This window comes from Macaca thibetana, chromosome 3, assembly GCF_024542745.1.
Source record: "Macaca thibetana thibetana isolate TM-01 chromosome 3, ASM2454274v1, whole genome shotgun sequence".
Taxonomy (NCBI): domain Eukaryota; kingdom Metazoa; phylum Chordata; class Mammalia; order Primates; family Cercopithecidae; genus Macaca; species Macaca thibetana.
In genome coordinates, this window is record NC_065580.1 from 126,852,880 (window position 1) to 126,869,086 (window position 16,207).

At 66.4% G+C, this 16,207-nt stretch overlaps 1 protein-coding gene and 1 pseudogene across 1 annotated transcript in view; one reads left to right on the forward strand and one right to left on the reverse strand.

Annotated features, from left to right (window-relative positions):
• The window catches only part of MRPS17 (mitochondrial ribosomal protein S17), a 457,376-nt gene that overhangs the window by 282,718 nt on the left and 158,451 nt on the right, over positions 1–16,207 (reverse strand). The gene's annotated exons all lie outside the window — the stretch shown is intronic.
• LOC126950899 (basic proline-rich protein-like) lies at positions 1,838–3,445 on the forward strand (annotated as a pseudogene).

A 16,207-nucleotide genomic window follows, 5' to 3' on the forward strand; every position in this document is an offset into this window, starting at 1 on the left:
GACCTTTTACCAGTTGCCTGTTAATACCATGGTTTAATTTCTTATAACTGTTTCTTATTTCACTTAACCACTCTGTCTTCAGTTACTCCCAGATTTTCACTGTGTTTGTGCAGATGACCTTTTGTTTAGATTGAATTGTCTCCCCAAGGTATTTGCAGAAGTAACATTACTGTGAGTCATGGTGAATGGACATTCTCATTACCCTTGATGTAAATTGACAAGGTTTGGGGTGCCTCCCAGCTATAATCTCAGCACTTTGGGAGGCTAAGACAGGAGGATTGCTTGATGCCAAGAGTTGGAGGAGGCAGTTTGGCAGTATGGTGAGACCTTGTCTCTATTATTTTAAAAAATTGTCAAGCTTTACCCTGGAAGGCATATATACAATTTAAACACCTCTCATAATATAAGAAAGTGCCCATTTCACTGCATCTTTGCCAGCACAGGGTATTATAATTTAATGTCATTTTTTGTTTATTTTAGATTGGTAAAAGACCTCATATTACTTTACTTGTCACATTTCGACATCTTTCCTTAGCTTATTAGCTCTATTCCTTTTCTGTCTGTAAATGGTTGTTGTTGTTGTTTTGTTCTTTGAGACAGGGTCTTGCTCTATCACCCAGGCTTGACTGTAGTGGCATAATCATGACTCACTGCAACCTTGATCTCCCAGGCTCAAACTTCAGCTCCCTGAGTAGCTGAGACTACAAGTGTGCACCACCACTCCCAGCTAATTTTTTTCTTTTTTTGGATAGAGACAGGGTCTCACTGTGTTGTCCAGACCGGTCTCTAGCTCCTGGCCTTAAGCAGTCCTCCTGTGTTAGCTTCTCAAATTGCTGGAATTTTGGGTATGAGCCACCATGCCTGGCCTGGGTAGTCCTGATTTCTCTAGAGTTCTCTTTACTTTGTGCTAGCATAATCTCTCATTATGCTGTTCCCCTGTTACAATGAATAATTCTCTGGATTAAATTTTACCGCTTTAAACTTTTGAGTGGTTTATGTCTCCTGATTGGACTCTGACTAATATGCTTGAAAGCGTCCTGGGAGATAAACCCACACAGATGGGATTTGGGCATAAGTTTGGTTTTCCAAGGGACGGTGCTGAGCTCCTTGCCAATGGGAAATGGGATGCTGGTGATTTCCGGTAAGTGACCTCACAGTGACTCAAGCTACCACTTACTGTTGATTGTGATGAAATGCCAACTGAGGCACATGCCTGGGGAGCTCAGTGGTTGCTGCACTTGACCGCTATGAAGACTGGTGTGGGAAGGGTGCTTTTGGATGCACTTAAGCCGGGGTCCCCAACCCCTGAGCCATGGAGCTGTAAGGAGCCACACAACAGGAGGTGAGTGGTATCGAGTGAGGGAAGCTTCATCTGTATTTACAGCCACTCCCCTTTGCTCACATTCCCGCCTGAGCTCCACCTTCTCTCAGGTCAGCAGCAGCATTAGATTCTCATAGGAGCACTCACCCTGTTGTGAACCGTGCATGCGAGGGATCTTGGTTGTGCTTATGTCCCTATGAGAATCTAATGCCTAATCTGTCACCTTCTATGCTCAGATGGGACCATCTAGTCGCAGGAAAACAAGCTTAACATGCCCACTGATTCTACATTATGGTGAGTTCTATAATTACTTTTCATCTATTACAATTTAATAATGGAAATAAAGTACCTAATAAATGTAACATACTTGAATCTTTTGGCCCAGGTCTTGCCTCTCGACAGCCTCGGAAACCTCTCCAGGCCCCGAACTTTCTCCAGTCGACCTCTACTGGACCAAGCTCATGACTCACAATGGTCTATTTAGGCCCATACCCTATCTCACGGCAGTCTCCGCGGATGAGTCTACTGCCTCACAACAGCCTCCACTGGCCCAGCTACATCATTACAACGGCCTCTTTAGACCCAGCTCCTGCCTCCCAGTCTTCTCTCCAGGCCCAGAACTTTCTCAAGTCGACCTCACCAGACCCAGCTCCTGCCTCTCATTGCCCTCCCAAGGGCCAGCTTTTGCCTCATGGCCACCTTCCAAGACCCAGCTCCTGTTTTACAGTGGCCTCATGAGGCCCATCTTCTGACTCCCGGCAGCCTGTACAGGCCCAGCTCCTGCCTTACAGTGGCCTCTTTAGTCCCAGCTCCTGCCTCTTTGCAGGAGGCCCAAATGGCCTCAAGACCAGGCCACAAAATCCAGGCCCAAAATGTCCACAAGTCGGCCTCTCAAGGCCCCGCTCCTGCCTTTCGTTGGCCTCTCCAGGCCCAGCTGCTGCCCCCAGGTGACCTCTAGAGGCTGCGCTGTTACTTCTGGCTGTGCCTGGAGGCCCAACTCCTGCCGCTCCGCGGCCTCTCCAGCTGCCAGACTTCCTCAGGTCAGCCTCTCCAGGCCCAGCTCCTCCTGCCTGCCACTGGCCTCTTGAGGCCCAGCCCCGCTCACGCCTCTGGGCGGCCTCCTCAGGCCCAGGACTTGACCTCCAGTGGGCCTCGCCAGGCCCAGCCTCCTGCCTCCCGAAGGCCTGCACAGGCCCAGCCTCTGCCTCCCAGTGGACTCTCCACGCCCAGCTCTCGCCTGACTGTGGCCTCCCCAGGCCAGAGCTCCTCCTGCCTTTCGGCAGCTCCGCCGGGCCCCGCTCCTGCCTCCCAGTGGCCTCACTAGGCCCCGCGCATTCGTCACGGGGAACGGCCTTTCCAGGCCCAGCCTTTGCCTTTTGGCGGCCTCTCCAGGCCCCGAACTTCCTCAGGCCGGCCTCTCCAGGCCCCGTTGCGGCCTCCCGGCCTCCCGTCCAGGCCCAGCTCCTCCTGCTCCCGGCTGCGGCCGCGGGCCCAGCCCCGGCCTCACGACAACCTCTTTGGACTCGGCTCCGGCCCAGCTCCCGCTCCGCGGCCTTTGTAGGCCCCAAATATCCTGAAGCCGGGCCCCACGGTGGCCTCTCCCGGCCGGGCTCCTGCCCTCCGACGGCGTCTCCACGCCCCAGACTTCCTCCAGCCAGCCTCTCCAGGACCAGCTCCTCCTTCCGGCTGCCTCTGAAGGCCCACGCTGGCCTCGATTCGGCCTCTCCAGGGCTCGCTCCTGCTCCCGGCGGCCCCTGCGGGCCCAACTCGTCGCCCAGTCGGCCTCCGCCGGCCCAGCTCCTGCCTCTCCGCGACCTCTCCAGCTGCCAGACTTCCTCAGGTCAGCCTCTCCAGGCCCAGATTCTCCTGCCTGCCACTGGCCTCTTGAGGCCCAGCCCCGCTCACGCCTGTGGGCGGACTCCTCAGGCCCAGGACTTGACCTCCAGTGGGTCTCGCGAGGTCCAGGGTCCTGCCTCGCGAAGGCCTGCACAGGCCCAGCCTCTGCCTCCCAGCGGACTCTCCACGCCCAGCTCTCGCCTGACTGCGGCCTCCCCAGGCCAGGGCTCCTCCTGCCTTTCGGCAGCTCCGCCGGGCCGCGCTCCTGCCTCCCAGTGGCCTCACTAGACCCACACATTCGTCACGGGGAACGGCCTTTCCAGGCCCAGCCTTTGCCTTTTGGCGGCCTCTGCAGGCCCCGAACTTACTCAGGCCGGCCTATTCAGGCCCCGTTGCGGCCTCTCGGCCTCCCGACCAGGCCCAGCTCCTCCTGCTCCCGGCAGCGGCCGCGGACCCAGCCCCGGCCTCCTGACAACCTCTTTGGACTTGGCTCCGGCCCAGCTCCCGCTCCGCGGAGTTCGTAGGCCCCAAACGTCCTGAAGCCGGGCCCCACGTTGGCCTCTCCAGGCCCAGTTCCTCATACGGGCCACTGACCTCTTGAGGCCCAGCCCAGCTCAGGCCTCTGGGCAGCCTCCTCAGTCCCAGGACTTGACCTCCATTTGGCCTCGCCAGGCCTAGCCTCCTGCCTCCCGAAGGCCTGCACAGGCCCAGCCTCTGCCTCCTAGCGGTCTCTCCATGGCCACCTCTCGCCTGACTCCGGCCTCTCCAGGCCAGAGCTCCTCCTGCCTTTCGGCAGCTCCGCCAGGCCCCGCTCCTGCCTCCCAGTGGCCTCACTAGGCCCCGCGCATTCGTCACGGGGAACGGCCTTTCCAGGCCCAGCCTTTGCCTTTTGGCGGCCTCTGCAGGCCCCGAACTTCCTCAGGCCAGCCTCTCCAGGCCCCGTTGTGGCCTCACGGCCTCTCTTGTCCAGGCCCAGCTACTCCTGCTTCCGGCTGCGGCCGCGGGCCCGGCCCCGGCCTCACGACAACCTCTTTGGACTCGGCTCCGGCCCAGCTCCCTCTCCGCGGCCTTTGTAGGCCCCAAACCTCCTGAAGCCGTGCCCCACGGTGCCCTCTCCCGGCCCGGCTCCTGCCCTCCGACGGTGTCTCCGTGTCCCAGACTTCCTCCAGCCCGCCTCTCCAGGCCCAGCTCCTCCTCCCGACGGCCTCTGCAGGCCTACGCTGACCTCGAGTCGGCCTCTCCAGGGCTCGCTCCTGCTCCCGGCGGCCCCTGCGGGCCCAACTCGTCGCCCAGTCGGCCTCCGCCGGCCCAGCTCCTGCCTCTCCGTGGCCTCTCCAGCTGCCAGACTTCCTCAGGTCAGCCTCTCCATGCCCAGCTCCTCCTGCCTGCCACTGGCCTCTTGAGGCCCAGCCCCGCTCACGCCTCTGGGCGGCCTCCTCAGGCCCAGGACTTGACCTCCAGTGGGCCTCGCCAGGTCCAACCTCCTGCCTCCCGAAGGCCTGCACAGGCCCAGCCTCTGCCTCCCAGCGGACTCTCCACGCCCAGCTCTCGCCTGACTGCGGCCTCCCCAGGCCAGAGCTCCTCCTGCCTTTCGGCAGCTCTGCCGGGCCCCGCTCCTGCCTCCCAGTGGCCTCACTAGGCCCCGCGCATTCGTCACGTGGAACGGACTTTCCAGGCCCAGCCTTTGCCTTTTGGAGGCTTCTCCAGGCCCCGAACTTCCTCAGTTCGGCCTCTCCAGGCCCCGTTGCGGCCGCCCGGCCTCCCGTCCAGGCCCAGCTCCTCCTACTCCCGGCTCGGCCGCGGGCCCAGCCCTGGCCTCACGACAACCTCTTTGGACTCGGCTTCGGCCCAGCTCCTGCTCCGCGGCCTTTGTAGGCCCTAAACGTCCTGAAGCCGGGCCCCACGGTGGCCTCTCCGGGCCCGGCTCCTGCCCTCCGACAGCGTCTCCACGTCCCAGTCTTCCTTCAGCCAGCCTCTCCAGGCCCAGCTCCTCCTCCCGGCGGCCTCTGCAGGCCCACGCTGGCCTCGAGTCGGCCTCTCCAGGGCTCGCTCCTGCTCCCGGCGGCCCCTGCGGGCCCAACTCGTCGTCCAGTCGGCCTCCGCCGGCCCAGCTCCTGCCTGTCCGCGGTCTCTCCAGCTTCCAGACTTCCTCAGGCCAGCCTCTCGAGGCCCAGCTCCTCCTGCCTCTCACTGGCCACTTGAGGCCCAGCCCGGCTCACGCCTTTGGGCGGTATCCTCAGGCCCAGGACTTGACCTCCAGTGGGCCTCGCCAGGGCCATTCTCCTGCCTTGCGAAGGCCTGCACAGGCCCAGCCTCTGCCTCCCAGCAGACTCTCCACGCCCAGCTCTCGGCTGACTGCGGCCTCCCCAGGCCAGGGCTCCTCCTGCCTTTAGGCAACTCTGCCGGGCCCCGCTCCTGCCTCCCAGTGGCCTCACTAGGTCCCGCGCATTCGTCACGGGGAACGGCCTTTCCAGGCCCAGCCTTTGCCTTTTGGCGGCCTCTGCAGGCCCCGAACTTCCTCAGGCCGGCCCCTCCAGGCCCCGTTGTGGCCTCCCGGCCTCCCGTCCAGGCCCAGCTCCTCCAGCTCCCGGCAGCGGCCGCGGGCCCAGCTCCGGCCTCACGACAACCTAAGACTCGGCTCTGGCCTCGCTCCCTCTACGCGGCCTTTGTTGGCCCCAAACGTCCTGAAGCAGGGCCCCACGGTGGGCCCCACGGGCCTTTCCAGGCCCGGCTCCTGCCCTCCGACGGCGTCTGCACGCCCCAGACTTCCTCCAGCCAGCCTCTCCAGGCCCAGCTCCTCCTCCCTACGGCCTCTGCAGGCCCACTCTGGCTTCGAGTCGGCCTCTCCAGGGCTCTCTCCTGCTCCCGGCGGCCACTGCAGGCCCGACTCGTCTCCCAGTCGGCCTCCGCAGGCCCTGCTTCTGCCTCTCCGCGGCCACTACAGGTGCCAGACTTCCTCAGGTCAGCCTCTCCAGGCCCAGCTCCTCCTGCCTGCCACTGGCCACTTGAGGCCCAGCCCCGCTCACGTCTCTGGGCGGCCTCCTCAGGCCCAGGACTTGACTTCCAGTGGGCCTTGCCAGGTCCAACCTCCTGCCTCCTGAAGTCCTGCACAGGCCCAGCCTCTGCCTCCCAGCGGACACTCCACTCCAGCTCTCACCTGACTGCGGCCTCCCCAGGCCAGAGCTCCTACTGCCATTGGCAGCTCCGCCGGGCCCCGCTCCTGCCTCCCAGTGGCCTCACTAGCCCCTGTGCATTCATCACGGGAAACGGCCTTTCCAGGCCCATCCTTTGCCTTTTGGCGGACTCTCCAGGCCCCAAAATTCCTCAGGCCGGCCTCTCCAGGCACTGTTGCGACCTCCCGGCCTCCCGTCCAGTCCCAGCTCCTCCTGCTCCTGGCTGCGGCCGCGGGCGCAGCCCCGGCCTCACGACAACCTGTTTGGACTCGGCTCTGGCCTAGCTCTCGCTCCGCGGCCTTTGTAGGCCCCAAACGTCCTGAAGCTGGGCCCCACGGTGGCCTCTCTGGGCCCGGCTCCTGCCCTCCGACGGCGTCTCCACGTCCCTGTCTTCCTTCAGCCAGCCTCTCTAGGCCCGGCTCCTCCTCCCGGCGGCCTCTGCAGGCCCACGCTGGCCTCGAGTCGGCCTCTCCAGGTCTCGCTCCTGCTCCTGGCGGCCCCTGGGGGCCCAACTCGTCGCCCAGTCGGCCTCTGCCGGCCTAGCTCCTGCCTCTCCGCGGCCTCTCCAGCTGCCAGACTTCCTCAGGTCAGCCTCTCCAGGCCGAGCTCCTCCTGACTGCCACTGGCCTCTTGAGGCCCAGCCCGGCTCACGCCTCTGGGCGGCCTCCTCACGCCCAGGACTTGACCTCCAGTGGGCCTCGGCAGGCCCAGCCTCCTGCCTCGCGAAGGCCTGCACAGGCCCAGCCTCTGCCTCCCAGCGGACTCTCCACACCCAGCTCTCGCCTTACTGCGGCCGCCCCATGCCAGAGCTCCTCCTGCCTTTCGGCAGCTCCGCCGGGCCCCCTCCTGCCTCCCAGTGGCCTCACTAGGCCCCGCGCGTTCGTCACGGGGAACGGCCTTTCCAGGCCGAGCCTTTGCCTTTTGGCAGCCTTTCCAAGCCCCGAACTTCCTCAGGCCGGACTCTCCAGGCCCCGTTGTGGCCACCCGCCCTCCCGTCCAGGCCTAGCTCTTCCTGCTCCCGGCTGCGGCCGCGGACTCGCCCCGGCCTCACGACAACCTGTTTGGACTCGGCTCTGGCCTAGCTCTCGCTCCGCGGCCTTTGTTGGCCCCAAACGTCCTGAAGCTGGACCCCACGGTGGCCTTTCCGTGCCCGGCTCTTGCCCTCCGACGGGGTCTCCACGCGCCAGACTTCCTTCAGCCAGCCTCTCCAGGCCCAGCTCCTCCTGCCTGCCACTGGCCTCTTGAGGCCCAGGCCCGCTGACGCCTCTGGGCGGCCTCTTCAGGCCCAGGACTTGACCTCCAGTGGGCCTCGCCAGGCTCAGCCTCCTGACTCCCGAAGGCCTGCACTGCCCCAGCCTCTGCCTCCCAGCGAACTCTCCACGCCCAGCTCTCGCCTGACTGCGGCCTCCCAGGCCAGAGCTCCTCCTGCCTTTCGGCAGCTCCGCCGGGCCCCGCTCCTGCCTCCCAGTGGCCTCAGTAGGCCCCGCGCATTCGTCACGTGTAACGGCCTTTCCACGCCAAGCCTTTGCCTTTTGGCAGCCTTTCCTAGGCCCCGAACGTCGTCAGGCTGGCCTCTCCAGGCCCCGTTACAGACTCCTGGCCTCTCGTCCAGGCCCAGCTCCTCCAGCTCCCGGCTGCGGCCGCAGGCCCAGCCCCGGCCTGTCGACAACCTCTTTGGACTCGGCTCCAGCCTAGCTCCCTATCCGTGGCCTTTGTAGGCCCCAAACGTCCTGAAGTCGGGCCCCACGGTGGCCTCTCCGGGCCCGGCTCCTGCCCTCCGACGGCATCTCCACGCCCCAGACTTCAGCCAGCCTCTCCAGGCCCAGCTCCTCCTCCCGGCGGCCTCTGCAGGCCCATGCTGGCCTCGAGTCGGCCTCTCCAGGGCTCGCTCCTGCTCCCGGCGGCCCCTCTGGGCCCGTCTCGTCGCCCAGGCTGCCTCCGCCGGCCCAGCTCCTGCCTCTCCGTGGCCTCTCCAGCTGCCAGACTTCCTCAGGTCAGCCTCTCCAGGCCCAGCTCCTCCTGCCTGCCACTGGCCTCTTGAGACCCAGGCCCGCTCACGCCTCTGGGCGGCCTCTTCAGGCCCAGGACTCGTCCTCCAGTGGGCCTCGCCAGGCCCAGCCTCCTGCCTCCCGAAGGGTTGCACAGGCCCAGCCTCTGCCTCCCAGCGGACTCTCCACGCCCAGCTCTCGCCTGACTGCGGCCTCCCCAGGCCAGAGCTCCTCACGCTTTTCGGCAGCTCAGCCGGGCCCCGTTCCTGCCTCCCAGTGGCCTCACTAGCCCCGCGCATTCGTCACGGGAAACGGCCTTTCCAGGCCCAGCCTTTGCCTTTTGGCGGCCTCTCCAGGCCCCGAACTTCCTCAGGCCGGCCTCTCCAGGCCCCGTTACGGCCTCCCGGCTTCCCGTCGAGGCCCAGCTCCTCCTGTTCCCGGCTGCGGCCGCGGGCCCAGCTCCGGCCTCACGACAACCTAAGACTCGGCTCTGGCCCAGCTCCCTCTACGCGGCCTTTGTGGGCCCCAAACATCCTGAAGCCGGGCCCCACGGTGGCCTCTCCGGGCCTGGCTCCTGCCCTCCGACGGCATCTCCACGCCCCAGACTTTCTCCAGCCAGCCTCTCCAGGCCCAGCTCCTCCTCCCGGCGGCCTCTGAAGTCCCACGCTGGCCTCGAGTCGGCCTCTCCAGGGCTCGCTCCTACTCCCGGCAGCCCCTGCGGGCACAAATCGTCTCCCAGTCGGCCTCCGCAGGCCCTGCTCATGCTTCTCCGCGGCCATTACAGGTGCCAGACTTCCTCAGGTCAGCCTCTCCAGGTCCAGCTCCTCCTGTCTTCCACTGGCCTCTTAAGGCCCAGCCCCGCTCTGGCCTCTGTGCGGCCTCCTCAGGCACAGGACTTGAAATCCAGTGGGCCTCGCCAGGCCCTGCCTCCTGCCTCCCGAAGGCCTGCACAGGCCCAGCCTCTGCCTCCCAGCGGACTCTCCACGCCCAGCTCTCGCCTGACTGCGGCCTCCCCAGGCCAGAGCTCCTCCTGCCTTTCGGCAGCTGTGCCGGGCTCCGCTCCTGCCTCCCAGCGGCCTCACTAGACCCCGCGCATTCGTCACGGGGAACGGCCTTTCCAGGCCTAGTCTTTGCCTTTTGGCGGCCTGTCCAGGCCCCGAACTTCCTCAGGCAGGCCTTTCCAGGCCCCGTTGCAGCCTCCCGGCCTCTCGTCCTGGCCCAGTTCCTTATGCTCCCGGCTGCGGCCGCGGGCCCAGCCCCGGCCTCTTGACAACCTCTTTGGACTCGGCTCCGGCCCATCTCCCGATTCGCGGCCTTTGTAGGCCCCAAACGTCCTGAAGCCGGGCCCCACGGTGGCCTCTCCGGGCCCGGCTCCTTCCCTCCTTTGTCGTCTCCATGCACCAGACTTCCTCCACCCAGCCTCTCCAGGCCCAGCTCCTCCTCCCGGCGGCCTCTGCAGGCCCACACTGGCCATGAGTCGGCCTCTCCAGGCTGGCTCCTGCTCCCGGCGGCCACTACGGGCCCAACTCGTCGCGCCGGCCCAGCTCCTGCCTCTCTGCGGCCTCTCCAGCTGCCAGACTTCCTCCGGTCAGCCTCTCCAGGCCCAGCACCTCCTGCCTGCCACAGGCCTCTTGAGGCCCAGCCCCGCTCACGCCTCTGGGCGGCCTCCTCAGGCCCAGGACTTGACCTCCAGTCGGCCTCGCCAGGCCCAGCCTCCTGCCTCCCGAAGGCGTGCACGGGCCCAGCCTCTGCCTCCCAGCAGACTCTCCATGCTCAGTTCTCGCCTGATTGCGGCCTACGAAGGCCAGAGTTCCTCCTGCCTTTCGGCAGCTCCGCCGGGCCTCGCTCCTGCTTCCCAATGGCCTCAGTAGACCCCGCGCATTCGTCACGGGGAACGGCCTTTCCAGTCCCAGCCTTTGCCTTTTGGCGGCCTCTCCAGGCCCCGAACTTCCTCAGGCCGGCCTCTCCAGGCCCCGTTGCGGCCTCCTGGCCTCTCGTCCAGGCCCAGGTCCTCCTGCTCCCAGTTGCGGCCGCGGGCCCGGCCCTGGCCTCACGACAACCTCTTTGGATTTGGCGCCACCCCAGCTCCCGCTCTGCGGCCTCTGTAGGCCACAAACGTCCTGAAGCCGGACCCCACGGTGGCCTCTCCCGGCCCGGCTCCTGCAATCCGATGGCGTCTCCACACCCCAGACTTCCTCCAGCCAGCCTCTCCAGGCCCAGCTCCTCCTCCCGTCGGAATCTGCAGGCCTACGCTGGTCTCGAGTCGGCCTCTCCAGGGCTCGCTCCTGCTCCCGGCGGCCCCTGCGGGCCCAACTCGTCGCCCAGTCGGTCTCCGACAGCCCAGCTCCTGCCTCTCCGCGGCCTCTCCAGCTGCCAGACTTCCTCAGGTCAGCCTCTCCAGGTCCAGCTCCTCCTGCCTCCCACTGGCCACTTGAGGTCCAGCCTGGCTCACGCCTCTGGGCGGTCTCCTCAGGCCCAGGACTTAACCTCCAGTGGGCCTCGCCAGCTCCAGGCTCCTGCCTCGCGAAGGCCTGCACAGGCCCAGCCTCTGCCTCCCAGCAGACTCTCCACGCCCAGCTCTCGCCTGACTGCGGCCTCCCCAGGCCAGGGCTCCTCCTGCCTTTCGGCAGCTCTGCCGGGCCCCGCTCCTGCCTCCCAGTGGCCTCAGTAGGCCCCGCGCATTCGTCACGGGGAAAGGCCTTTCCAGGCCCAGCCTTTGCCTTTTGGCGGCCTCTGCAGGCCCCGAACTTCCTCAGGCCGGCCTCTCCAGTCCCTGTTGCGGCCTCCCGACCTTCCGTCCGGGCCCAGCTCCTCCTGCTCCTGGCTACGGCCACGGGCCCAACCCCGGCCTCACGACAACCTCTTTGGACTCGGCTCCGGCCCAGCTTCCGATCCGCGGCCTTTGTAGGCCCCAAACGTCCTGAAGCCGGGCCCCATGGTGGCCTCTCCGGGCCCGGCTCCTGTCCTCCGACGGCGTCTCCACGCCCCAGACTTCCTCCAGCCAGCCTCTCCAGGCCCAGCTCCTCCTCTCGGCGGCCTGTGCATGCCCACGCTGGCCTCGTGTCGGCCTCTCCAGGGCTCGCTCCTGCTCCCGGTGGCCCCTCCGGGCCCAACTCGTCGCCCAGTCGGCCTCCGCCGGCCCAGCTCCTGCCTCTCCGCGACCTCTCCAGCTGCCAGACTTCCTCAGGTCAGCCTCTCCAGGCCCTGCTCCTCCTTCCTGCCACTGGCCTCTTGAGGCCCAGGCCCGCTGACCCCTCTGGGCGGCCTCTTCAGGCCCAGGACTTGACTTCCAGTGGGCTTCGACAGGCCCAGCCCTCTGACTCCCGAAGGGCTGCACAGCCCCAGCCTCTGCCTCCCAGGGGACTCTCCACGCCCAGCTCTCGCCTGACTGCGGCCTCCCCAGGCCAGAGCTCCTCCTGCCTTTCGGCAGCTCCGCCGGGCCCCGCTCCTGCCTCCCAGTGGCCTCAGTAGGCCCCGCGCATTCGTCACGGGGAACGGCCTTTCCAGGCCAAGCCTTTGCCTTTTGGCGGCCTCTCCAGGAACCGAAATTCCTCAGGCTGGCCTCTCCAGGCACTATTGCGGCCTCCCGGCCTCCCGTCCAGGCCCAGCTCCTCCTGCTCCTGGCTGCGGCCGCGGGCACAGCCCCGGCCTCACGACAACCTCTTAGGACTCGTCTCCGGACCAGCTCCCGCTCCGCGGCCTTTGTAGGCCCCAAACGTCCTGAAGCCGGGCCCCATGGTGGCCTCTCCGGGCCCGGCTCCTACCCTCCGACGGCGGCTCCACGTCCCTGTCTTCCTTCAGCCAGCCTCTCTAGGCCCGGCTCCTCCTCCCGGCGGCCTCTGCAGGCCCACGCTGGCCTCGAGTCGGCCTCTCCAGGTCTCGCTCCTGCTCCTGGCGGTCCCTGGAGGCCCAACTCGTCGCCCAGTCGGCCTCTGCCGGCCTAGCTCCTGCCTCTCCGCGACCTCTCCAGCTGCCAGACTTCCTCAGGTCAGCCTCTCCAGGTCCAGGTCCTCCTGCCTGCCACTGGCCTCTTGAGGCCTAGCCCCGCTCACACCTCTGGGCGGCCCCCTCAGGCCCAGGACTTGAAATCCAGTGGGCCTCGCCAGGTCCAACCTCCTGCCTCCCGAAGGCCCGCACAGGCCCAGCCTCTGCCTCCCAGCGGACTCTCCACGCCCAGTTCTCGCCTGACTGCGGCCTCCCCAGGCCAGGGCTCCTCCTGCCTTTCGGCAGCTCTGCCGGGCCCCGCTACTGCCTCCCAGTGGCCTCACTAGGCCCCACGCATTCGTCACGGGGAACGGCCTTTCCATGCCCAGCCTTTGCCTTTTGGCGGCCTCTGCAGGCCCCGAACTTCCTCAAGCCGTCCTCTCCAGGCCCCGTTTTGGCCTCCCGGCCTCTCGTCCAGGCCCAGCTCCTCCTCACGGCAGCCTCTGCAGGCCTATGCTGGCCTCGAGTCGGCCTCTCCAGGGCTCGCTCCTGCTCCCGGCGGGCCCTGGGGGCCCAACTCGTCGCCCAGTCGGCCTCCGCCGGCTCAGCTCCTGCCTCTCCGCGACCTCTCCAGCTGCCAGACTTCCTCAGGTCAGCCTCTCCAAGCCCAGCTCCTCCTGCCAGCCACTGGCCACTTGAGGCCCAGCCCGGCTCACGCCTCTGGGCGGCCCCCTCAGGCCCAGGACTTGAAATCCAGTGGGCCTCGCCAGGCCCAGCCTCCTGCCTCTCAAAAGCCAGCACAGGCCCAGCCTCTGCCTCCCAGCGGACTCTCCACGCCCAGCTCTCGCCTGACTGCGGCCTCCCCAGGCCAGAGCTCCTCCTGCCTTTCGGCAGCTCTGCCAGGCCAGCTCCTATGCCTCCTAGGGCCTCACTAGGCGCCACCCATTCATAACGGGGAACGGCCTTTCCAGGCCCAGCCTTTGCCTTTTGCCGGCCACTCCAGGCCCCGAACGTCCTCAGGCCGGCCTCTCCAGGCCCCGTTGCGGCCTCCTGGCCTCCCGTCCAGGCCCAGCTCCTCCTGCTCCCGGCTGCGGCCGCCGGCCCACCTCCGGCCTCACGACAACCTAAGACTCGGCTCTGGCCCAGCTCCCTCTCCGCGGCCTTTGTGGGCCCCAAACATCCTGAAGCCGGGCCCCACGGTGGCCCGTCTGGGCCCGGCTCCTGTCCTCCGACGGCGTCTCCACGTCCCAGACTTCCTCCAGCCAGCCTCTCCAGGACCAGCTCCTCCTCCCGGCTGCCTCTGAAGGCCCACGCTGGCCTCGACTCGGCCTCTCCAGGGCTCGCTCCTGCTCCCGGCGGCCTCTGCGGGCCCAACTCGTCGCCCAGTCGGCCTCCGCCGGCCCAGCTCCTGCCTCTCCGCGGCCTCTTCTGCTGCCAGACTTCCTCAGGTCAGCCTCTCCAGGCCCAGCTTCTCCTGCCTGCCACTGGCCACTTGAGGCCCAGCCCAGCTAACGCCTTTGGGCAGTATTCTCAGGCCCAGGACTTGACCTCCAGTGGGCCTCGCCAGGTCCAGGCTCCTGCCTCACGAAGGTCAGCACAGGCCCAGCCTCTGCCTCCCAGCAGACTCTCCACGCCCAGCTCTCGCCTGACTGCCGCCTCCCCAGGCCAGAGATCCTCCTGCCTTTCGGCAGCTCCGCCGGGCCCCGCTCCTGCCTCCCAGTGGCCTCAGTAGGCCCCGCGAATTCGTCACGGGGAACGGCCTTTCCAGGCCAAGCCTTTGCCTTTTGGCGGCCTTTCCAGGCCCCGTACGTCCTCAGGCCGGCCTCTCTTGGCCCGTTGCGGCCTCCCGGCCTCGCGTCCAGGCCCAGCTCCTCCTGCTCTCGGCTTCGGCCGTGGGCCCAGCCCCGGCCTCACGACAACCTCCTTGGACTCGGCTCCGGCCCAGCTCCCGCTCCACGGGCTTTGTAGGCCCCAAACGTCCTGAAGCCGGGACCCACGGTGGCCTCTCCGTGCGCGGCTCCTGCACTTCGACTGCGTGTCCACGCCCCAGACTTCCTCCAGCCAGCCTCTCCAGGCCCAACTCCTCCTCCCGGCGGCCTCTGCAGGCCCACGCTGGCCTACAGTCAGCCTCTCCAGGGCTCGCTCTTGCTCCCGGCGGGCCCTGCGTGCCCAAATCATCGCCACATTCGGCTCTCCGCCGCCCAGCTCCTCCCTCTCTGCGGCCACTCCAGCTGCCAGACTTCCTCAGGTCAGCCTCTCCAGGCCCAGCTCCTCCTGCCTGCCACTGGCCTCTTGAGGCCCAGCCCGCTCACACCTATGAGCGGCCTCCTCAGGCCCAGGACTTGACATCCAGTGGGCCTCGCCAGGCCCAGCCTAATGCCTCCCGAAGGCCTGCACAGGCCCAGCCTCTGCCTCCCAGCGGACTCTCCATGCCCAGCTCTTCCCTGACTGCGGCCTCCCCAGGCCAGAGCTCCTACCCCTTTGGCAGCTCCGCCGGGCCCCGCTCCTGCCTCCCAATGGCCTCACTAGGCCCCGCGCATTCATCACGGGGAACGGCCTTTCCAGGCCCATCCTTTGCCTTTTGCGGCATCTCCAGGCCCCGAACTTCCTCAGGCGGGCCTCTCCAGGCCCCGTTGCGGCCTCGCGGCCTCTCATCTAGGCCCAGCTCCTCCTGCTCCTGTCTGCGGCCGCGGGCCCAGCCCCGGCCTCTCGACAACCTCTTTGGACTCATCTCCAGCCCAGCTCCCGCTCCACGGCCTTTGTAGGCCCCAAACGTCCTGAAGCCGGGCCCCACGGTGGCCTCTCCGGGCCCGGCTCCTGCCCTCCGACGGCGTCTCCACGCCCCAGACTTCCTCCAGCCAGCCTCTCCAGGCCCAGCTCCTCCTCCCGGCGGCCTCTGCAGGCCCACGCTGGCCTCGAGTCGGCCTCTCCAGGGCTCGCTCCTGCTCCCGGCGGCCCCTGCGGGCCCAACTCGTCGCCCAGTCAGCCTCCGCCGGCCGAGCTCCTGCCTCTACGCGGCCTCTCCCGCTGCCAGACTTCCTCAGGTCGGCCTATCCAGGCCCAGTTACGGCCTCCCCGCCTCCTGTCCAGGCCCAGCTCCTCATGTTTCCGGCTGCGGCCGCAGGCCCTGCTCCGGACTCCCAACAACCTCTTTGGACTCGGCTGCAGCCCAGCTCATGCTCAGCGGCCTTTTTAGGCCCCAAACTTCCTGAAGCCGGGCCCCATGGTGGCCTCTCTGGGCCTGGCTTCTGCCCTCCGATGACGTCTCCATGCCCCAGACTTCCTCCAGCCAGCCTCTCCAGGCCCATCTCTTCCTCCTGTCGACCTGTGCTGGCCCGCGCTGTCCTCGAGTTGGCCTCTCCGGGGCTCGCTCCTACCCCTGGCGGCCCCTGCAGGCCTAACTCGTCCTCCAGTCGGCCTCCGACGGCCCAGCTCCTGCCTCTCCATGGCCTCTCCAGCTGCTAGACTTCCTCAGGTTAACCTCTCCAGGCCCAGCTCCTCCTGCCTTCCACTGGGCTCTTGAGGCCCAGCCCCGCTCACGCCTCTCGGCGGCCTCCTCCGTCCCTGGACTTGACCTCCAGTTGGCCTCTCCACGACCAGCCTCCTGCCTCCCGAAGGGCTGCACAGGCCCAGCCTCTGTCTCCCAGCGGACTCTCCACCCCTAGCTCTCTCCTCACTGCGGCCACCACAGGCCAGAGCGCCTCCTGCTTCTCCGCTGCTCCGACCGGCCCTGCTCCTGCCTCCCAGTGGCCTCTTTTTACCGAGCTCATTTTTCATGGGGAATAGCCTCTCCAGCCCCCGTCTTTGCCTTTTGGTGGCCTCTCCAGGGCCAGACGTTTTTTAAGCCAGCCTCTCCAGACCCAGTTGCTGCGTCTCATCATCCCCTTCTTGCCCAGGTCTTCCTCCCAGTTTTGGCTGGTGCTTAAATTTTTCCTCACCACAATCTGTTTGGACTCAACTCCTGT